At 45.2% G+C, this 23,508-nt stretch overlaps 1 protein-coding gene across 1 annotated transcript in view; it reads left to right on the top strand.

Moving 5' to 3' along the window:
• CENPE (centromere protein E) overlaps positions 1-23,508 on the top strand; it is a 3,008,010-nt gene that overhangs the window by 1,594,683 nt on the left and 1,389,819 nt on the right. The gene's annotated exons all lie outside the window — the stretch shown is intronic.

Genomic DNA, 23,508 nt, shown 5'->3' with positions numbered 1-23,508 from the left:
GTTAAGTGACAGTAAATTGCTAAAATTTCTTGTTTCAAGGCAGATGTTACTTCCATTTTGTGTGATCTTGAGTCCTAGTCACAGACATCCAGGCTGGAAGCCCCAGTTAGCTTGTAGTGCAACCCCACCCTAAGCTCTCTGCTGTTGCCTGGACCCCATGTTTCCACTGATCCTTACCCTCCCCCATAAGTCAGACTGTGATAACCAGCAGTAGATTTCCTGGATGGCGGGTCCCTTCAGGCCTTGTACAGCTTAGACCGAAGTCCAGATCAGTCTTCTGTTTCTGGAGTCCATAGGTAAGAGGATTACTCAGTGTTTGGTTGAGGAACTGGATTATTTTTCCAGTATGTTTTCACCCTGAGGTATGACAAACATAGAAGAAACCATGTATAATACTTCACCCACAGAGGGAATCTCTTGACACACACTGTAGAATGACAGATCACTTCACAGTGGAAGCAAGAGAGGCATCCAGGACCTAGAAAAGTTTAGATTTTTTTAAATCTGGATATATACTAAACCAAGGCAAGGCCTTTTAAATATTTTGAATGTCTCTCTCATATGTTTTCTATGAACATTCAGCATTGAATATTAATTATTCATGATGCTTCTTTGTAATTGGTTGATTTGATGTAATAGATGAGCTATTATATAATTACTCTTATGGTTATTTTAAATGGTCTGAAGCACCTTGATGAAGTCCTTACCAACTAATAAAATTAGTACATGTTTTATTTGCTTTGTCTCGTTCTATACATTTTATATTTATTTATTTACTTGTGGGACTATTTGTGTGTTATAGGATGTTTATCCAGTTTGTTGTACTGTTTTATTTGTGCTCTAATCTTTGGACCATACAATCCGTGCCCAGCCCACAAAAAGGAACAGGCTTCTAGAATCGCATTTTCCTAGTATCCCAGAAAGGGAAGGCCCCTGGAGATGCATCCTAGGCCTTTCCTTCCTCAACACCTTCCTAAAGGGTACCCTCTTACAAAATGCTCACCTTTCAAACGTTGTTTACTGTGATCCTCCCACAGGCCTTTCTGGTATCCCTAGACATCAAAGACTGCTATCTACATATTCTCATCTATCCCAGTTTCAGAAGATTTCTGTTTCTGTAGCATCTTGGCATTTTCAGTTCTCAGCCTTGCCATTTGGTCTGTCTACATCCCCAAGAGTTTTCACAAAATGTTTATTGCCAGTAGCTGCATTCTGCAGACTTCAGGACATTCAACTCTTCCCTTACCTGGACGACCTTCTGTTCCAGGCAAACACCTCAGAGGAACTGGCAAGGAACCTCGATTCAGCCATCGTCATCCTTCAGCATCTGGGGTTCACTATAAACTTCAAAAAAACTACCTTCATTCTATCTCAAGATTGTATCTTTCTGGAGTGCAGATTCCAAAAAGACAAAATTATAGTGCCCCCCCCCCCCAAGGCTCAAGAGCTCTTCCAGACCTTTTCAGAGATCCTTCCCCTACAGCACTTGTCAGCAAGGCAGTTGCTTTGAATTCTAGGACTTATTGGATCCACCATCCCTATGCTGCCCCTAGCAAGGCTCCTCATGAGGAAGTTTCAGTGGTTTTTGAAGTTGGTGTGGACACAACATTCCCACCCTCTGGAATTTCTTATCCCTTTCCTCCCTCGCTTAAAGAGCTGATGTTAAGTTGTCTATCTCGCCTTCATTCTTGCTGGATGGGTTCGGAGCCGACCTCGGCTCCGACTCGGCCACTCTAAAAGCTCGAGAGTTGGTTCCACCGGCTCGAGGCTCCCCTTATATCCCACAATGCTAGTCGTGAGTTACCTCGGATCTCGTTTGCCGCTACAGCATCGAGGTGTTGGTTTTTCTACCGGCTTGTTGGTAAGTGTATTTTTGTAAAATTTAGAATACTTAAAACCCTATATTTTTAAGTTTAAATATATTTCCCTTAGTGTAGTGGATTTCTACCCCCTTTTTCTGAAAAATTCCATTTTTTTTCCCACAAGAACTTTTAAAGTTCTCTCTCGGGCCTTCTGGCCTTTCTCCATCCCCTAGTGGTGTGTGTGTGTTACTCTTAACTAAACTTTAGCTAATAGTTTATTTTTGAGTTTTAAAAGTAAGATTAGTGTAATCAGTGTGTCTGTTTGAGTGTGTGTGATTACACTTTCTTGTCTAGGATGTCTAAAGAAACAAAGGTCTCAGGCTTCAAGAAGTGTGATGCGTGCTGTCAGAAAATGTCTCTGACAGACGGTCACACTTCTTGTGTTTACTGCCTGGGGCCTTTGCACCTGCAGGACTCCTGTGCTGTATGCCATGGCTTCAGCCCCAGGGTCCTGCAGGAAAGAAAGAATAAATTGATCCTTAGGGGTCTACTTAAGCCTGAGGATTCCCTCTCTGTTCCTGGGAAGCCCTCTAAGGTTTCTAGGTCTTCGGCTCCAGCTTCTGAGCCGAGACCTAAGGCTACTAAGCCTATGTCTACATCGGCTCCGGCTGGAGCCGATGAGTCTACAGTTCCTGTGGTTCCCTCGGCTCCGGCTGGAGCCGAGGTATTAGAAATTCCCTTGTCGGCTCCGACCGGACCTTCGGAGCCGACATCTAGGAAGAGGTCTAGGTCACCATCTCTTGGCTCCGTTCATTCGGCTCCAGGATCTCCCCTGCTGTCTGAACGGAGCCATAGATCTCACTCCTCTAGGTCATCGAGGCTATCGGATCATGACCTTCAGAGGGTAGTGAGTCGACTCCTTAAGTCCGAGGCACTGGCCCAGATGCTTCAGAGCCCGACTCATCAGTCGATGCCTGCCCCTGTCCAACAATATGTTCCTCCTCCGACTCTGTTGAGCTCGGAGCCGGGTCGTGTCGGAACCAAGACTGTGGTAGCGTCGGAGCCGATACAATTGTCTTCGGCTCCGTCGTCGGCTCCGATTTCTTCCTTGGAAGAATCTCGGCGCCGGACTTCCCTCGTCGGCTCCGAGGGGGTGAGTGGCATCGGACCCTTGTCCGACCCCCCTCTCCCTCTCGGTGCTTCGGCGCTGGTGAGTTCAGCTCCGACATCGGCCTCGGAGCCATCACTGTCAGTGCCGAGGGAGGTCTTTGGCTTTTCGGAGCGGGGACCTCTGGCTCTGCCTGACAGGGGTGCGTTCGAGGTCATGCGGAGTGTGTTAGAACCTGGTTCTACACCACAGTCGGCTCCGTCCGCCCCCCCCTCTTCGGTGCCTCAGGTCAAGTCGACTCACTCCCTCATCCCGGACTGCAGAGAGACAGCTCCTCAGGAATCCCCTGTGGGGATCTCATCCTCTTCCGAGACCTCTCCTGATTTGGCAGAAGAGCCCCCTCGAAAGAGAAAGTGTAAGAGGAAACACATTGACTCACCTGAGTCCGTCACCTCTGACACAGATTTAGAGGATTCCGAGGGTTCCCCCCGTTCCCCTTCTGAAGATGTCTCTTTTGCAGACATTCTAGAAATCCTCAAACAGAGGGGAAATTGGCCAGCCCTCAACCCTTCGGAGGATGAATCTGTGTACCTTGAGGCGTTTGGCTCTCGCCCTTCCACCTCCTGGGTGTCTCCCCCCTTTGACCCCCTCATGCAGGTGGTAGCTAAGAAGGCATGGACGGCTCCTGATTCAGTGGACCCCACTCCCAGGAGACCCTCTAAATTCATAACAGCACCAGCAGACAAACAGTTCTTGACAAAAGGAGTTTCTGTGGATGCTATGGTGGTTGCTGCTGCCACTAAGAAGGAACTAGCTGATCCTTCAGTGCCTGTCCATCCACCTAACAAGGAATCTAGGTCCATGGACAGGTACGGGAAGCGGATGTTCTCGTTAGCGACATTTGCAATGCGTTCGCTGAACTACCTATGCCATTTCACTCGTCTTCAAAGGGACTTGATCAAAGAAGCGAGTGACATGTTGAAGGATCCCACAGCTGCGAGTTTTCAAGACAAGATGAACTCTCAGCTGGCTACCCTGAACTCCATAGCCAACTCCTCCATGCGCCTCCTCTCTTATGCGGCTGATGGAGCGAGCAGGGCCGCAGGGACAGGTGTGGCCTTACGCAGGCATGCCTGGATGCGGCTATGCAACTTTGCGGACCCCTTCAAGACCTTTTTCACTAATTCCCCCTTTGATGGATCATCTCTTTTTGGTCCTCAAGTGAAAGAAACCCTGACTAGGTGCGAGACTGATGGCAAGACTCTTTCTGCCGTCGGAGTCCGTTTTTCTACTCCTTCTAGGTCTTACCCCAAAGGTCAGAAAAGTGGGAAAATGTGGTTCCGCAAACAATCTCAAGGGTCTTCACCTGACGCACAGAGTCGTTTCCCCGCCAGAGGCAGAGGCGGGAATAACAATGGTAGACGTCGCCCTAGGGGCAGGGGGGGTCCGCAGAACCAGGGCAATCGGGAAGCCTTCTCTGATAAGCCCTTTCAGCATCCCTGAGGTGTTGCCTGACTGCCCACCTTCGGAGGCAGTCGGGGGAAGATTGTCACTGTACCCAGAAGCCTGGCTATCCCTGACTCAAGACAAATGGGTACAGTCCATCATTTCCGAAGGCTATTCCATTCCCTTCCTTCGCACTCCAATCCAATCAAAAAAATCCCTTCCAGATGTTCCACCCGCTCAAAGGGATTTAGCGGCCTTGGAAATTTCAAAGCTGCTTGCAAAAAGAGCAATTCAGCCAGTTCCAGCAGACCAGCAAGGATCCGGAATCTACTCAAGGTTCTTTTTAGTTCCAAAGAAAACAGGGGACTGGAGACCAATTTTGGATCTCAGTATCTTGAACAAGTCAGTCAAGAAAACAAGATTTCGGATGGTCACGCTGCAGTCCATCCTTCCCCTATTGGGAAAAGGAAACTGGATGTGCTCTATAGACCTTCAGGATGCGTACTATCACATAAAGATGAACAGACGCTCCAGAAGATTCCTCCGCTTCAGGCTGGGAACCAGTCATTTTCAATTCAGGGCCCTGCCCTTTGGTCTCACCACTGCCCCCCGGGTGTTTACCAAATGCATGGCAGTGGTAGCTTCTCACCTGAGACGACAAGGATTCCAGGTGTTTCCATATTTGGACGACTGGCTCCTCACAGCTCCCACCAAGCATTCTCTTCTAATGGCCAGGGATTACACCTTTCGCATTTGTCAAAAGTTAGGCATTTCAATAAATTGCGAAAAGTCTGTTTTGTCGCCTTGTCGTACTATTACCTTCATAGGCGCAAATCTAGACACAGTCAACATGTCTGCGAGGCTAACAGATCAGAGAATAACAGACATACACAAACTGGTCTCACTCCTCTTCAACAACAACAGAATCAAAGCCAGGTTAGTTCTGAAAGTGTTGGGAATTATGGAGGCTGCCATTACCTCTGCTTCCATTAGCCAGATTCCACATGAGAATCCTTCAGTGGATGCTCTTTGCACAATGGTCTTACCAGCAACTTCCGATGTCCCACACCATTATGATTACGCAGGCATGCAGGAATCATCTTCTGTGGTGGAGGTCTTCCCCTCAGCTCTTGTTGGGAAGACCCTTTGTTCCTCCCCCTCCGGTTGCTACTCTGACAACGGACGCCTCCCTGATTGGGTGGGGGGGGGCATTGTCAGGGCAGGACTGTCCAGGGCACATAGCAACCAGACGAATGCCACTTGCACATAAATGTTCTGGAGATGAGAGCAGTGCTTTTAGCGTTGCAAGCCCTTCAAGATTCTCTTCCCTTGGGAACTATTGCAATCCAGACAGACAACATGTCTGTAGTGTGGTATATCAACAAACAAGGTGGAACCAGGTCCTACCCCCTGTGTCGAGAAGCACTCAGACTGTGGCAATGGGCGATTTCTTCTCAGCGGTTTCTGATAGCAACGCACATCCCCGGGAAGTCCAATCAAATCGCGGACAAGTTGAGCAGAGCTATCCTCATGCCTCACGAGTGGTCTCTGAAAGACTCTGTTGTGAGAGAAATTTTTCCCAAGTGGGGTCAGCCTTGCTGCGACCTTTTTGCTACTCCCCAAAACAGCAAGTGCAGAGATTATTTCACACTATTCCCATTACCAGGCCAACCCAGCAGAGATGCTCTAGTCCAAGTTTGGCCCCGGGGACTTCTGTATGCATTTCCTCCCTTCCCACTAATCTCTCAAGTGATACAGAAAGCTATCGCTCAGAAGGCCTCGTTAATCCTCATTGCTTCTTACTGGCCTCGACAGGTGTGGTTCCCCTTCGTACATCAATTTCTATTGGAGCGACCTTGGCATCTGGACCTAGTTCCAGATCTTTTGATCCATCAGTCGGGTCAGTTTCATCGCTCCCTCTCCTCTCTGAACCTCACTGCTTGGTTCCTCCAGTTCCAACCTTAGCCAGGCTTCCTCAATTATCTCACTCTGTTCGAGATATTTTGATAGCTTCCCATAAATCTTCCACTCGGAAGATTTATTTGAGTAAGTGGAAACGCTTCACTTTTTGGGCTCAAGGAACGGACATAGATCCTTTCACTGCTTCCATCCAAATAGTCCTTGATTTTCTAGCTGAACTCTTCCATGCAGGTTCATCTCCTTCTACTCTTAAAGTTCAATTGGCAGCTATTTCTAACTTTCATGTGGGTTTTTCTGAGTCTGCTTTAATGTCCCACAAGCTTTGCAAAGCTTTTTTGAAAGGAGTTTTTCTTCTCAGACCTCCTATAAGAAATCCTCCTCCTCCTTGGGACCTAAATTTAGTTATTACTTCTTTGATTCTTCCCCCTTTCGAACCTGCAGCCTCCTGTTCTTTAAAATTGCTATCATGGAAGACTTTTTTTCTGGTAGCTATTACCTCAGCTAGAAGAGTTTCAGAACTTCATGCACTCAGCTGTCGACCTCCTTATCTATTGTTCCATAAGGACAGAGTATCCTTACGAACCAATCCGTCCTTTTTGCCTAAGGTAGTCTCGACGTCAAACCTGAATCAGAGCATTGACCTACCTGTCTTTTTTCCAGAATATTCCAATAGGTCTGAACAAAAATTACACTGGCTAGATGTTCATCGTCAGTTGAGGTACTATTTGGATAGAACAAAACAATTCAGAAAATCTGATCAGCTGTTTGTCTCCTTTGCAGAAGGCAGAAAGGGACTTTCCGTTTCAAAGGTAACATTGTCTAGATGGCTAACATCTCTGATTTCCCTTGTTTATGAAATTAGACACCAAAAGCTGCCTGTTAAACCTAAGGCCCATTCCACCAGAGCTTTGGCTACTTCTTTAGCCTTCCAAGACAGACTGCCTATTGACACCATTTGTGCAGCGGCTACTTGGGCTACTCCTCACACTTTCATTTCTCATTATAAGTTGGATTTAGCTTCTAGACATAGAGCTAACTTTGGTTCCACTGTTCTCAGGAGTCTGTTCCGTTAGGCCACCCGGGACAAGGTGCTAGGGACGCGGTCCCATCCAGCAAGAATGAAGGCGAGATAGACAACTTAACATATAGAAGTTATGTTCTTACCATAACGTTCCATGTTAGTTGTCTTCTTCTCGCCTTCTTCTTGCGTCCCACCCTCCTTCCCCCTGGCCTGGACAGACCTAGAGGAGTTGTGATTGTGACCTCTCTTTCTACCACCTCTGTTATTAGGCATATGCTGTTGTGCATATTTCCTGGATGAGGATATAGGTCACCCTTTTTTCCTCCCTGTTTTTAGAGGTGGACTTTGTTTATAGTTGTTCTGATACTATTATAAGCTGGGGTTAGCTTACAAACGAGATCTGAGGTAACTCACGCCTAGTATTGTGGGATATAAGGGGACCCTCGAGCCGGTGGAACCAACTCTCGAGCTTTTAGAGTGGCCGAGTCGGAGCCGAGGTCGGCTCCGAACCCATCCAGCAAGAAGAAGGCGAGAAGAAGACAACTAACATGGAACGTTATGGTAAGAACATAACTTCTATTTATGGTGGATACATCAAATGACTATCAACCTAGGCTTCGCCATTCATCCACTGCCCCCAAAGAAGTGTCAAAAGAAATGTCAATGTTAAGAGTATAGAAGAGAGAACAGATCAACAAAAATACATAGAAAGACAGACATAACTGCAATGCGCAGCATTAAAACAGATCAGGATCTATCATGCACTTTTGCAAATAAACTAAAAATCTCAGCACAGGCGGAAAAACTTAGAATATACGCAGGCAAATATAAAGAAGTACAAAATAAGCAATATCTGATGTTGTCTATCTTCACTCAGTCTTTGACTGTGGGCTGTGTTCAGAGCCTCGGAACTGAATCGTCCTTTTACTTCAGCTTGCACCTTCCAAACTCTCGAGCTAGGCTCTATGGATAATGCTCCTCTCTCAATTATCTCAGAACTTGTTTTTTGCTTCGTGTCAGACGTGCATGACCATTCCCGAGCTTTGGCTTCTGATTAAAGTAATTTTTTTTTTCCTTGAAAATCTCTTCTACTTTTATAAATCTCCTTTCTCTACCTTCCATTAACTTTATTTCCATACACGCTCCTCTCGTTGTATCTTTTCAGCGTGTGTGTCTCTCCCTCGCTTCACTTTTTCTTTCATTGGTAGTTTTCTATGTACCATTGTTTGTACTCCCTTATGCCTATCTAGGTATGTCCTTCTATTCTGATAATGCAGTATTCATAACTGTAGGGAGTAGCTGCCTACAGCGCCCCTGTCCGGCCAGTATACCAAAGTCTTTGTTTTGGAGGGTACGTGTGATATTGGCTACGAGGGACATAAACCAGCCTTTGGTATAAAGGTGATATCTACACATACCATCCCCAGAATTTTTCTGCCTTAGTGATCATTGGATGCCCGTTTGCCAATTCTACCTTCACATTTATCAGACGATTAGAGTTACGAGTATCGAGACCAGATGCCCGTTTGGACCATTCAGATAAATGCCCACTTGGGTTTTTTCTTTCTTGTTTTCCTTGCTGTTTTAGACTTGCATGTCAGCTAGGAAAGGGAAGTATGCTTGTGGGAGACGGATTCCTCACAAAGAACACGCACGATAAGTGTGTTTTCTGTCTAGGCGAGGCCCACGACTATGCATCCTGTTCCATTTGTAAGTCTTTCGCCCCCAAAACACTTCGTAGCCGACTAGCAGCTTTAAATCTTTACTTCGAGAATCAAAGACTCAGATATTTGGAGTTGGGCATGGAGGGAGGAGTAGGCCCATCCGACGAGCCGCCTCAGAAGGCGGCGAAGAAACTTAGACCAGAATCCCAGGCTGCATCTCGGGCGTCTGAACCGGCTCTAAAGGCAATAGCAGACCTGGAGACTGTTCGGACAACGGTCTCCTAAGCAGGCCCAGGAACCACAATGGAAGCTGGGATGCAGGATACCGTGGGTAAGTCCGCTGAGGTATTTCAGCCATCAGAGTCTGATGGACGGGAACCACAGCTCACCTTCTCAGAAGCCCCTGCTCCTTCTCTTGCTAGGCTGAAGTCTGCTTCTCCCTTGTCTACCACACCCTTGGAAAAGATGCATTCTTAGCTGCTTCACAGTCTCCTGACTTCCAGCCTCCAGCAGCTAAATGACCAGACAGATTTTATAGGGTCCCCCAGGACAACCAGTTTATTTACAAGAACCCTCCTGCTGACCCATCTGTTATAGCTGTTTTTGCAGGCAAAACCTCCAGACAGCTTCCTTCCTTTGCTCTCTATTCAATTGATAAAGACAGTAAACTTATGGACAGGACAGGCAAAAAGGTCTACACATCTTGCACTCTGGCCATTAGGGCCCTAAACTACCAACCCCACATGGCAAGGTTTGTACTTGATACCATTTCTAAGGCCTCCAGCCTTCTTTCTGAGGTCCAGAACTCCCCCACCAGAGTACAATCAAACGCTGTCTTCTCCACAGCATCACAAGTGACCAGGCATTCTATTAAGTGCAGCTAGGATGCTGTGGAAGCTGCTTCTGGATCAGTGCTGCGTCGTTACTCCTGGGTAAGGCTACAACCCCTCCTCATGGATGTTCAGACCAAACTTCTGAATGCTCCGTTAGACAATAATGCATTCTTTGGACAAGCCTCTGAAGTCCTCAAATCCCTCCAAGAGAAGGGAAAAGAGTTGCAAAATCTCAAACACCTTTTGGTGTCCCCCATTCCTGGATATTATAGAAACGACCCTCAAAAACCATCCTTTGTACAAAGGGAATCCTTTTCCTATACACAACAATCCAAGGGACATATAGGTAGCAGAGAAAGAATTACCCCAAGACTGTCCTCAAGATCTTCTACCACTCCCTTTCGGAGACAACCTGACCATCCTAGGCCCCCTCCACTGTGGCTCACCCTGCATCCAGAAACTCCCCTATCCCTCCGTTTCACTCTCTCCCTCCCCTCCTTGCAGAAACTTACAAAAGAGCAATGAGTCCTCTCCATCATCCAGAGAGGATATTGCATTGACTTGGTGGATGCTCCCATCCTTTCAGGACATTGCCACAACCACCAAAAATTCAGATTCACCTATTTCTACCCATTATTCAACAACTCCTAAACCAAGGCACCATAGAACCAGTTCCCACCCCTCAAAAGAACTCTGGATTCTACTGTAGAGTGTTCCTGGTCCCCAAGAAAGAGGGTCCTTGGAGACCTATCCTGGATCTTTCCTTTCTCAAATTTTTTCTACCCAGCTTCAAAATGATAACCTTACCTATCCTCCTGCTTCTAGTCCCCCCCCCCCAAAAGCCTTCATGGTGGCTCTAGATCTCAAGGTTGCCTACCTACACATCCCCATTCATCCGGATTACAGCAAATTTCTCAGATTTTCTATAGGCTCCTGCCATTTTCAATTCTATGCTTTGCCCTTTGGTCTATCCACAGCCCCCAGAGTGTTTGCCAAGTGTCTAGCCCCCTTCATTGCCCATTGCAGGACACAGGGTATGCAAATGTATCCCTATCTAGACAACATCTTCATCCTGCACCAAGACCACCAACTCCTACTCCTCCATTTGCAGCAGGTGTCACACATCCTCTCACTTCTGGGATTTAGTATAAATGTAGAAAAATCTTGCCTGATTCCTTCTCAGGACATTTTTTTCTGGGATGCAGACTACGCACGGACTGCATGAAAGCCTTCATACCAGACAGAAGGATTCAGGAATTCAGTCTGTACTTCAACCAGATCCTTTCCCAAACCCTTCTGACAGCTCGGGAATTTCTGAAACTATTAGGCCACATGGCATCCCTGATACACATGCTGCCTTTGACAAGACTACACATGCGCAGAATTCAATGGATACCGAAAAATCTATGAAACTATCATTCCCAACCCTTGGATGTGCCCCTCCCACTCCTCCTTTGCTTAGAGGGAGATCCAATGGTGGATATCTGCATTACAGACCCCAGCTCCACTTCAGTGCCTTTACAACAATGCTTCGCCCCTAGGATGGGGGCCAGTGTTGAAAACAAATCAACAACACCTCTCAGTACAAGGCAAATGGTCCACTCTAAGAGTAAAAGACCACATCAAGGAAATGAGCACCTTGCTGTTAGCCCTACTAGCTTTCCAACCCTCTATCCTGCCAGGAACATTAAAGGTAATCACAGACAACATGACAGTTCTATGGTACATAAACAGAGGGACCAGGGTCATACCCTCTATGCAGACTGGCCATTCAGATATGGAATCTAGCTGACTCCCTCAGAGTACATCTGTTGGGCATGTATATCCCCTCTCAATAGAATTTGATGGCAGACACACTTAGCAGAACCTCAGCCCCTAATCACGAATGGGTGCTACAGAGGGAGGTTTTCGTAGACCTGATACACAGGTGGGGTATTCCACAAGCAGACCTCTTTGCCTCCCCAGATAATGGGCAGATTTCCAACTTTTGCACAAGGAACCCACACCCATATGTGTAGAAAGTGGGCCGCCTTCTCCCTTTTATGGAGGGTGGAGTGTTCCTGTACACCTTACCCCCCTTTCACTCTGATCCAGAAAGTTGTCCTGAAAATTCAGAGGGACAAGCCAAAAATCTTACTGGTGAACTCTTTTGGCCAAGACAGCATTGGTTTTCCCTCCTTTTTTCTCTAGCTAAGTGCAATCACCACAGGTTACTCCACCGGATAGACCTGCTCACACAGAACAAGGGGTGTCTGCTGCACCCGCAGGTGAACAATCCAAACAGGACTGAAATATTCCTCGATCAGGCTAGTTGCTCAACATATAATGCATCCGAAATTATCCAAGTGCAACTAACACTGGGCAAGACTGCAATCCAGGTTGTAGCTTGTTATAGACACACCCCCACCCCCCCACCCCCACCCCCACCATGCCCCAGGAGTCCCACTCTTCATTTCTTAAGATACTGGAAAATATTAAGGTACAACCTGATACCTTTAATTATGGGCGATTTCAACTACCTCACTATCATCTGGGAAACTACTCCTGTACCAACTCATTCGCTCAACGTTTTCTGGAATTCATAATTTCCAACGCCTTGGATCAGCTTGTGCACACCCCCACTGGGGCAGCAATATCCTGAACCTAGTCATTACCAATATGGGTAACCTTTGTTCCACAGAAGAGGTAAACTCCTCGCTGGTCAGATCCAAACACAAGCTAATCACCCTAGACACCCATATCCCACCCCTACCCCCTCATTAAGGAAACCACCGTCAAAAACTACTCCAAAGCTAACTTCATGCTTCTTAAGACAGAAGTGGCAAACTTCACGACACTCATGCAAACGGAAAATAGTGGTACGACTGCTGAGTCTTACACAAATGCACTGTATAAGCACATACATGAGTGCATGGATTGTGCCATCTCCAACAGAACCAAGAAGCTATCCTCCAAACTAAGGAAGCCAATCTGGTGGTCCCCTGCCATAAACAAACTGTAGCAGAAGGAAGAAGCTGTTGCAAAAAAGAGTAAAATCCCAAGACTGGAGGAACTCCCTGGTCAGCCTCAACAAGAAGCTGAAATCCCTCATAAAATCCTCCAAAGCCAGTTATGAAAATAAATCGCCACTGATTCCCAAGACGACCACAAAACATTCTACAGCTATGTCAAGAATCTCAATGGCAACATTCAGATCTGCTCTGAGCTACAGCACAATGGCACTAAATATACAGAACCAACTGATATTGCCAACATCCTGGCAGGTTCAGTGCTAACTTCCCCCCACTCACCCTCCAAAGGACCCATCTTAATACCGGAAGAATGCAAAGCCCCTTTAATCACGGATGAACAAGTAAAGACCGCACTCTCCAAAGCCAAGAACACAGCATCCATGGGACCAGACAACATCCCAGGCTGCATACTGCACGAACTACAGAACGAACTGGCACCCTACCCAAGTACCGTGTTCAGCCATAGCCTGATCTCAGGCTATGTGGCTACTGAATGGCACACAGAGACAGTTATCCCACTCCACAAAGGGGGTACCACCGTGGACCCTGGAAACTACCGCGCATTAGCAGGGCGAGCCTGGTCTGCAAGGCCATGGAACGTATCATCTTGGAGCTTATAAACAAAGACACAGGTAACCTCCAAACCCTGGACCTCACTCAGTTTGGGTTTGTAAAAGGTAGATCATGTCTACTAAAACTGATTAACTTCTTTGAAGCAGTCACTAGAGCCATAGACTAGGACAAGGTAGTGCACACCGCCTATCTTGACCTCGCCAAGGCTTTCAATACCGTCCCCCACTCTGGAATTATAGCTAAACTTACTAAACTGGGCATAAATCCCTATGTCACAAGATAGGTGGTCAACTGGTTCACTGACAGAACTCACACAGTAAAAGTAGCCAACTCCAAGTCCGACTTCAGACGAGTGGAGTACCATAGGGGTTCGGTCCTGGGTCCTCTCCTGTTCGGCATCTACTTCTCTGAAGTGCAGGCCAACACAGAATGTTTTGGCTAACAAAGTTCGCAGATGACTACAAACTGGGAGCCATAATAGAATCACCTAATAATGTAGACATTCTACAAAAGGGCCTCACAGAAGACAGATGCTTGGTGTCAAAGTCATGGCCTCAAGCTCAATGCCAAGAAGTGCATTGTCATCCTCTTTGGGAAAAACTCAGTACCCGTGAACTACCACATAGACAGCTCACTAAACACTGAAAGTGTGGGGAGACCTCAGGACACAGGTGGACAGTAGTCTCTTCTTTGATAACCACATTGCCACAGTAGTCAGGAAAGCCTTCTGTGTGGCCCACCTCATCACGAAAGGGTTCTCCCCTAGAAAAAAGGTCAGTGTTCCTCTCTACTCATCCCTCATCAGACCCATTATAGAGTACAATGCCTTGTTTGGCATGTATCTCACAAGACACCTACAACAATTGGCAAGGCCACAGAAATACTTCTCTAAGAGAATTACTGGCCTCAAACAAATGCTATCACAGACCGTCTCAAAAAACTTCAGCTCTACTCCATCGCATATCACCTACTCGGAGGCAATCTCTACCTAACATGCAAAGCTACGTTAAACCAAGAGCTGTTGGACATGCTGCACTCAAAGAAATCCCAATCTCTCCGAACCACATGCTCCAGGCACCTAAACCATGTCACCACAATAAACAGGACATGCTGGAGGGATAGATTCCTGTTCCAGAGACTTCCCATATTCTGAAGCAAACTACCCATTCATATCCATCATAGCTCCTCATTGGCCCTCTTTAAGTAAAATCTGTATGATTGTATGGAAAATAGAAAATTCACCCAGGGGATCACTTTTACGGCACTGTTTGACAGGGGCACAGGAAAATAATAGTCTTGGGTGGCGAAAGCCAGGGAACATTTTTTGGCTAGGCTTATATAGGCCCCAGGGCCAATAGCCTAGTTCCTACTTATGAACCTATAGAATCTTGATCCCTTACAGGCAGCTTTACTCAGAGGACATACTTACTGCAGGAGGCCAGAAAACCCAGCACTAGGAGAAACTATGTGGCTAAATAGCTCAGATTCTCCAACTGGTGTCATAGAAACCAGCAGGACTCCCTCCATCCCTAGGGTCCTGTTGTCCTACTTGTGTGAGCTACTCCAAACAGGACTGACATATTCCTCAAAGTCCACTTGTCTGCATCTCTGCCTGTCTGCCCATTTCACCTCCCCTGGCTTCCAGACTGGAAGTCAAACTCTTTCTAAGAGGAGTCCTCCAGATCACACCCCCGCAGAAACCCATCCTTCCTCCGTGGGATCTCACCGCTGTATTAGAAAAGCTAACACTAGCTCCTTTTAAAGCAGCACTTTCTGCTTCTCTGAAATTTTGTACATTCAAAATAGTTCTGTTAGTTGCCCTCACAACTGCCAAGAGGGTTTCGGAGATCCAAGCCCTGATGGCCACATCCTTCTACCTAGTCTTTCACAGGGACAGAGTGGTGCTCAGGACCAACCCCTCTTTCATGCCCAAGGTAGTTAATGAACTCTCGAAGCAAACCATTAACCTACCTGTCTTCTACCCCATCCTCAAAATGGTTTGGAGAGGAACCTTCATCTCTGGATGTGCACAGACAACTAAGATACATTACCTAGACAAAACCAAAGACGTCAGGAAGTCAGAACAGTTATTAGTTTCCTTCAATCCTGGAGCACTAGGGAAAGCTGTATCTAAGCAAACCATTCCCTCATGGATCTCCAAGTCCATTTCCTTCTGCTACTCCCACCATGGGAAAAACCTTGCAAGGCAGTATCAAACCACATTCCACCAGAGCAGCTGCCTCTTCTGCTTTTTTTCAAAGGCATTGATTCCCCTTCTATTTTAGAGGCAGACACTTGGATCTGAGTGCACACCTTCACCAAACACTACAAGATGGACATGGCATCCTGTGCTAGAGCCGGTTTTGCCAGAACTATCCTATAGGGTTTCCTGGACCACGGAAACCCTTCCTCCTCCCAGGATCATACTTAAAGCTCTGGTATATTCCCTACTGTTATGAATACTGCAACATCAGAATAGGACGACATGGAATAGTTTTGTAAGACCTTACCATAACCATAGATGTCCTTCTCTTCTGTGTTGCAGTATTCAGTCTCACCCTCCTACCCCGTTTCTTGCTACTGATATAGCAGGTATTTTATGAACACCTGTGGCCAACTTCTTCCCCAAGTCTCTACCTACATAGCCTTATTACTGCCCTGGCTGTAGCAGGCATATAAGCCTAAGGGTCTCACTTAGGACCCGCCTGAAAAGCCTTAGAGGCAGTAGTATATGCAGCAGAAACTATTATGAGGAGGATACGTACAGACGTCACCTTTATACCAAACGCCGGTTTATGGCTCTCGTAGCGGACGTCACACGTACCTTCCAAGACAGACTTATGTATACTGGCTGGACGGTGGCACTGCAGGCAGCTACTCCCTACTGTTATGAATACTGCAACATAGAAGAGAAGGGCATCTATGGTTATGGTAAGGTCTTACACAACTATTCTATTTCTTGAATACCATTGGTGGTATCTCCTCTTTCCTCTTCTCTACTAGGGAAAAAAAAAAAAAAACTTTCACTGTTCTTTTTGTTGGCGAGTTTGTGTTATCTCTTGGATATGGCTGAAAAATACGACTCTTCAGCTAAGTCATCTAAGGGCACCTCGGGTTTCAAGAGGTGCCAAAAATGTGATAGGAAAATGCCCAACTCAGACCGGCATGTTTGGTGTGTTTACTCTCTGGGTTAAGTTCACCTGCAGGAAAATTCCTCGATATTTCATGGTTTCTTCACCAAGACGCACACTGAACGGAGAAATAAACTTGTTCTAAAAGGATTACTGAAAGGGGACTTTGAAGAGGCCATTTCTGGGTCCAGGACCGAAGCCAGTTCATCTTCCTCTTTCAAAAAGTGAACGTTTTCAGTTCCAAGCACTTCTTCGGAACCACCTAAAAAGATTTCGAAATAGTAAAAGTAATTGAAAGACTGCCAGAAAAAGAAGAAATAAAAACATTTTGGATAAGTATCTATGAAGATCCTGTGGAACATAACAAAGATGCTAAATGGATAGAAAAAGTTGAATTAGTGTAAATGTGCGGGATATGTAATGTGATGAAGTAACAGCCAGAGAACTTGAAACAGTTAAGAAAAGCCTCTAATTGGAAAATGCCAGGCCCAGATGCATTACCTAACTTTTGTTTAAAAGTATTAACATCTTTGTACGAATTTTTAGCCATGAGTAAGAACTATTTATATGCACACCACGAACAGACACCAACCTGGCTAACAGGAAAAACAATGCTCCTACATAAGAGTGAACCTGAAGCTACCCTAAAAATTATAGACCAATAACTTGCCTTCCGACGGCTGATAAACTATACACTGGAAGTGATGCCGAGAGTTTTTATAGTCATTAAGAAGAAAACTCAATTATGGCAGTAGAACAAAAGGGCAATAAAAGAAAGACATATGGACCAAAGAATTATTTGTTGCTAAATAATGTCATAGTGGAGAACTGTAAACGGGAAGAATCCAAGTATGGCATGGATTAACTACAAAAAAGCATTTGATAGTATCTCACATTAATGAATAAGAGTGCTTAAAAATGTATAATACCCAACACTGATTAACTACATTACAGTGACCATGAAACAGTGGCAGACCACTTTGCAATTAAGCCGGGCTAAAGGAAAAATTATTATTCCCGGGGGTAAAAATTCAAAGGGAGATATTCCAGGGTGACTCTCATTGCTGCTATTCTGCCTTGCCCTTAACCCTTTAAACTGTCTACGTAACAGTTTAGGCCATGGCTATAACTTGGCTCTTACAAAATAACAAAGTATAAAGACTTGTCTCTTTGTCAGTGATTTAAAACTGTATACAGTGCAATGAAAAACTATTTTCCTCCTTCCTGATTTCTTATTTTTTGCATGTTTGTCACACTTAAATGTTCAGATCATCAAACAAATGTAAATATTAGACAAAGATAATCCAAGTAAACACAAAATGCAGTTTTAAGTGATGATTTTTATTTATTAAGGAAAAGAAAAACTATCCAAACCTACATGGCCCTATGTGAAAAAGTAATTGCCCCCTAAACCTAATAACTGGTTGTGCCACCCGTAGCAGCAACAACTGCAATCAAGCGTTTGCAATAACTGGAAATGAGTCTTTCACATTGCTGTTGAGGGTTTTTGGCCCACTCTTTTTTTTTGCAAAATTGTTTTAATTCAGCCATATTGGATGTGTTCCAAGCATGAGCCACCTTTTTAAGGTCCTGCCACAGCATCTCAATTGAATTGGTCTGGAATTTGACTAGGCCACTCCAAAACCTTAATGTTATTTTTAAGCCATTCAGAGGTGGAGTTGCTGGTGTGTTTTGGATCATTGTCCTGCTGCAGAACCCAAGTGCGCTTCAGCTTGAGGTCGTAAACTGATGGCCGGACATTCTCCTTCAGGATTTTTTTGGTAGAGAGCAGAATTCATGGTTCCATCAATCACAGCAAGTCGTCCAGGTCCAGAAGCTGCAAAGCAGCCCCAGACCATCACACTACCACCACAATGTTTGACTGTTGGCATGATATTCTTATTCTGAAATGCTGTTACTTTTACACCAGATGTAATGGGATGCACACCTCCCAAAAAGTTCAACTTTTGTTTTGTCAGTCCACAGAATATTTTCCCCAAAATCTTGGGAATCATCAAGATGTTCTTTGGCAAAAGTAAGATGAGCCTTTGTTCTTTTTGTTCAGTGGTTTTCGCCTTAGAAATTTGCCATGCATGCCATTTTTGCCCAGTCTCTTTCTTATGGTTGAGTCATGAACACTGACCTTAACTGAGGCAAGTGAGGCCTGCAGTTCTTTAGATGTTGCTCTGGGTTCTATTGTGACCTCTTGGATGAGTCGTCACTGCGCTCTTGGGTAATTTTTGTAGGCCAGCCACTCCTGGGAAGGTTCACCATTGTTCCATGTTTTCTCCACATGTTGATAATGGCTCTCACCATGGTTCGCTGGAGACCCATAGCTTTAGAACTGACTTTGTAACCTTTTCCAGACTTGATAGATGTCAATGACTTTTTCTCATCTATTCCAGAATTTTTTTACATTGCAGCATAATGTCTTCCTTTTTGGAATCTTTTGGCCTACTTCACTTTGATGACAGGTTCTATTTAAGTGATCTCGATTCAACAGGAGTGGCAGTAATCAGGCCTGGGTGTGACTAGTGAAATTGAACTCCGCTTTCCCAAAAATGTAATTAACCACAGTTACTTCATGATTTAACAAGGGGGCAATTACATTTTCACTTAGGGCCATGTGGATTTGGATAGTTTTTTTTCCCGTAAATAAAATCATCACTTAAAAACTGCATTTTGTGTTTATTTGGGTTATCTTTGTCTAATATTTGTTTAATATTTAAATTTGTTTGATCTGAAACATTTAAGTGCGACAAACATGCAAAAAAATAAAAAAATCAGGAAGGGGTCAAATACTTCATTTCACTGTAGCTCATTAGATGAGGAACTGAAAGCACAGCTTCAAGTTGTCAAAACATTTTCAGATGATATAACAATGTAATTTGCTTTTCATAAATGTGCAAAAGCAACCTTTAAGGAGCATCAGTTTGGGGCAAGAATGTGATGTAAAACAACTTAAGCAAGAGAGGGTGTATAAATATTTGGGAATTGATGAAGGATCAACACTAAAACATGAACAAATATGAATAAAACTTAGCAACGAATGCTTGAGAAGACTAAACAGCATTGACATCTAGAAACAAAATTGAAGCTATAAGCCAGATTGCTCTTCATGTTGACTGACCCCAAAATGTGTTGGATAGATTAGACAGGAAAACAAGAAGGATTCTTCATGCTCACCAAATGATTTATAAAAATCAGTGTATACCAAGATTATATATTTCCTGTTGCAAAGGGAGGGATGAGCCTCCTTGAAATTGATTACATGTATAGGGACTGCACACAAATCTGCTGACCTCACAAGACCCAAACGTAGTGAAAGTTTTGAAACATGAGGAGAATAAATCTAAGATGACTTCTCTGCTTAATCTAGCAGAAGCAGATTGGTGTCAAGCAGGAATGGAAATCAAACTAGAAGTAGATAAAACAAATCGGGCAGCAACAGACTTTCGGCTTTTCCCGGTTAGGGGTTGCCAGAGTGGAACTCCAGTCTGCTCATGATTAGCAGTGGAATTTTATGGTGCCACGTTGCCAGCCTCTGACGTCCAACCTTCAAAGAAGGCACACCCATTCACCCAAGTACCTACCTGCATGTCTTAGGTTCATAGGTTTATACTAGGCTATCTGCCCTAAGGCATTTATAAGCCTAGCCCAAATTGTTGTGGCTTACGCCACCCCTTATTTGAAAAAATACTGTGCCCATTAGTTTGTTGTGCCTCTGTCCAGCAGTGACACAGAGATGATTCCCGGGATAAACCTATGATCTCTCATCCACAGGTCAAGATTTCTCTTGAACAGAGCCAGCGAGGTGCTCTGCCTCACATGGACCGGGATTTTATTCCACAGCATAGGGAGTCTCTGAGTGATAAATCTATCCCTCCAGCACGTCCTATTTATATCCGTGCTAAGGTTTAAGTCACTTGCTCTAGTGGTTTTGGTGGATTTGGATTTTTTGAGGTGGAGCATGTCCATTAATTCCGGGTTTGACATGGCCTTGTATGACAGGCACATGTCACCTCTGAGCAGACGGTATGCAACTGAATAGAGCTGGAGTTTCTTCAATCTGGCAGCACATGACAGATTTTGGAGTCCCTTTATCCTTTTGGTGAGGAACTTTTGGGGTCTCTCCAATTGCTGCAGATGGGTGAGATACATCCCGAATGGGGCATTGTACTCTATCATTGGTCTGATAAGTGAAGAGTACAGGGGAACAATGACCTCACTAGATCTGGATGTGAAGCCCTTCATGATCAGGTGGGCAATGTAGAAGGTCTTTCTAACCACTTTAGCAACGTGAGTGTCAAAAGAAAGGCCACTGTCAACCTGGGTCCCCAGGTCCCTGATAACCTCTTCTGTGCTTAGTGGATTGCCACCTATATGGTAGCTTGGGGTTACCTTGTTTTTCCCGAAGGGCATGACTATACATTTTTTGGCGTTTAACTTCAGGCCATGGCTCTGGCACCAGCTATCTGTTTCCGTGAGTCCCTTCTGAAGGATATCCGTGTCCGATGCACTTTCCACTATGGCGCCCAGTTTGCAGTCGTCTGCAAACTCTGTCAGCCAAAGTCCTCCCATGTTGGCCTGTCCTTCTGAGAAGTAGATGCCGAACAATAGGGGGCCAAGGACCGAGCCCTGTGGGACACCACTTGTGACCGGTTTGGAGTCTGACATAGCGCCAGCAACTCTAACCCTGTGGGTTCTGTCCTTAAGCCAGTTTGCAACCCATCTTGTGACATATGGGTTTACATTTAAGCTGGTAAGTTTTTCTACAATACCAGAGTGGGGTATTGTGCCGAAGGCCTTTGCAAGGTCAAGGTAGGCTGTATGGACTGCCTTTCCCTCATCAATGGCCTTGGTGACTGTTTCGAAGAAGTCGACCAAGTTCAAAAGGCATGATGTGCCCTTGACGAAGCCAAACTGGGTCGGGTCCAATGTCTGCAAGTCCCCTATATCTTTGTTTATGAGCTCCATTATGATCCTCTCCATAGCTTTGCAGACTAGACTTGTTAAGCTTATGGGGCGGTAATTACCAGGGTCCGTAGAGGCACCGCATTTGTGGAGTGGGACCACAGTTGCCGTACGCCACTCCTTGGGCACGTATCCTGTGGTAAGGCTGAGATTAAACAGCTGCCTTATGTGCGGGTTTAATTCCTCATTTAGCTCGTGTAGCACACAGCCGGGGACACCATCCGGTCCCATTGATGCTGTGTTTTTAGCTTTAGAGAGACCAGCTTTCATCTGCGCATTTGAGATGTCTGGGAGGCTGCACTCCGCTGGGATAGTTATCTCTCCTTTAGGGGGGGAGAGGGGGGTGAAGTTTGCACTGAACCTGTCTGCCAGTATGTTGGCAATATCTGTGGGTTCAGTGATTTTTGTATCATGTTGGACTAATTCTGAGCATATCTGGGAGTTTCCACCCAGGTTCCTAACATAGCTGAAAAAGGCCTTATGATTGTCCTTTGAATCCATGGCAATTTTTCTCTCAAAACTGGCCTTGTCTTTAATGTCACTTGACCATGGGGAGGACATGCAGACTCCACTCAGAAGGGTGCTCCAGCAGAGAATTGAACAGGAGAACCTCTTGCTGTGACGTGACAATGCTAACTGCTGCACCACCGCGGCTCCTATGTGCCAAAAAACAAAAGAATGCATATAAGGTGAAGGACCAGATGAGAAGGCAAGAAATGTGGAAAATGCATACATATAGTTGCAAGTATAGAAAACTTCTGGGTGAACCTCGTGTTGATCAGGAATGAATGTAGGAATGGTTAGGGAGAGGCAAATTCAAACCAAGAGATGAAAGGTTAATATTAGCAGCTTGAGATAGTGGGCTATGTACACACTGGTTTACAAAGTCCATTGAACATGTAGGAGAAACAGATGAATGTAGGTTTTGTAAAACAGAATTGGAAACGGTCGCACACCTCGTTGCTGGCTGTGACATACTAATGGCAGAACTGTATGCTGAAAGGCATAATAACGTGGCAAGACTGTTGCACTAGGACTTGTGCAAACATTATGGTATTGTAGTAGCTGAAAAAACACTGGAAACATGAGCCACAAAGCATCGTAGAAAATACAGTTCAAAAGATAGTTGCTTGATAATCTGATATAGTGGTCCATGATCAAAGATAAAAGTAGCATTGTTAATTGAAATCGCCACACCAAGTGACTACAGAGTCTTGCATACAGAGAGAGACAATGTCATAAATTATCAGGATTTTCAGGTAGAAACAAGAGCAATGTGGGAAAATGATGCACAGTTCCAATATTAGTAGGAGCAACAGGTCTTGTAAAAGAGGATCTAAAGTTATATTTAGATATGTTACCAATGCATTATTGGGCACATTCGGGGTGCTGTGAAGAGCACTTATGGCTGACATCAAAGATTGAAACAATACTAATTTCATGACCTGTAATCATACTTTTACTTAGGAATGGGTCCATTCCCATCATGGTATTAAAAACCCAAAAGATATAGAGAAACTAAGAAAAGAGAAAGACCTGTATACAGATGCTTTGGACACAGGTTGGGGAGCTGTGCTGGTCCCATATACTGTTCAAGGCCAATGGTCTCCATCTCAGGGAAAGAACCACATCAGTTTAAAGCCGATGAAGGCTTTGTTCCTAGTAATTCAGTCCTTGCAATCCCTCCTTATTCTAGGACAGCTGAGGATCTACCCAGATAACATGACAGTTTTGTGGTATGTAAACAAGTGGGGGGGGGGGGTCCTACCTCCTGTGCAGATTAGCCTTACAGGGTTGGGAGCTAGCCCACCAACTTCAGGTTTCCCTACAAGTGGTCTACATTCCTACCATTCAGAACACTGCGATAGACACACTGAGCCGATTCACAACACAGGCCCTCAAATGGATGCTGCACAGGGATGTTTTCCTGCACATAGTCCACCAGTGGGTTATTCCTCAAACAGACTTGTTTGCCTCCCTTCTGAACAAACATCTTCCCAAATTTCATGCCAGACAGCCTCATTC

Source organism: Protopterus annectens, chromosome 2.part1 (assembly GCF_019279795.1).
Source record: "Protopterus annectens isolate FY-2018-M chromosome 2.part1, PAN1.0, whole genome shotgun sequence".
Lineage (NCBI taxonomy): Eukaryota > Metazoa > Chordata > Ceratodontiformes > Protopteridae > Protopterus > Protopterus annectens.
Note: the sequence above shows the minus strand (reverse complement) of the source record. Positions and strands in the feature narration are given on the sequence as shown.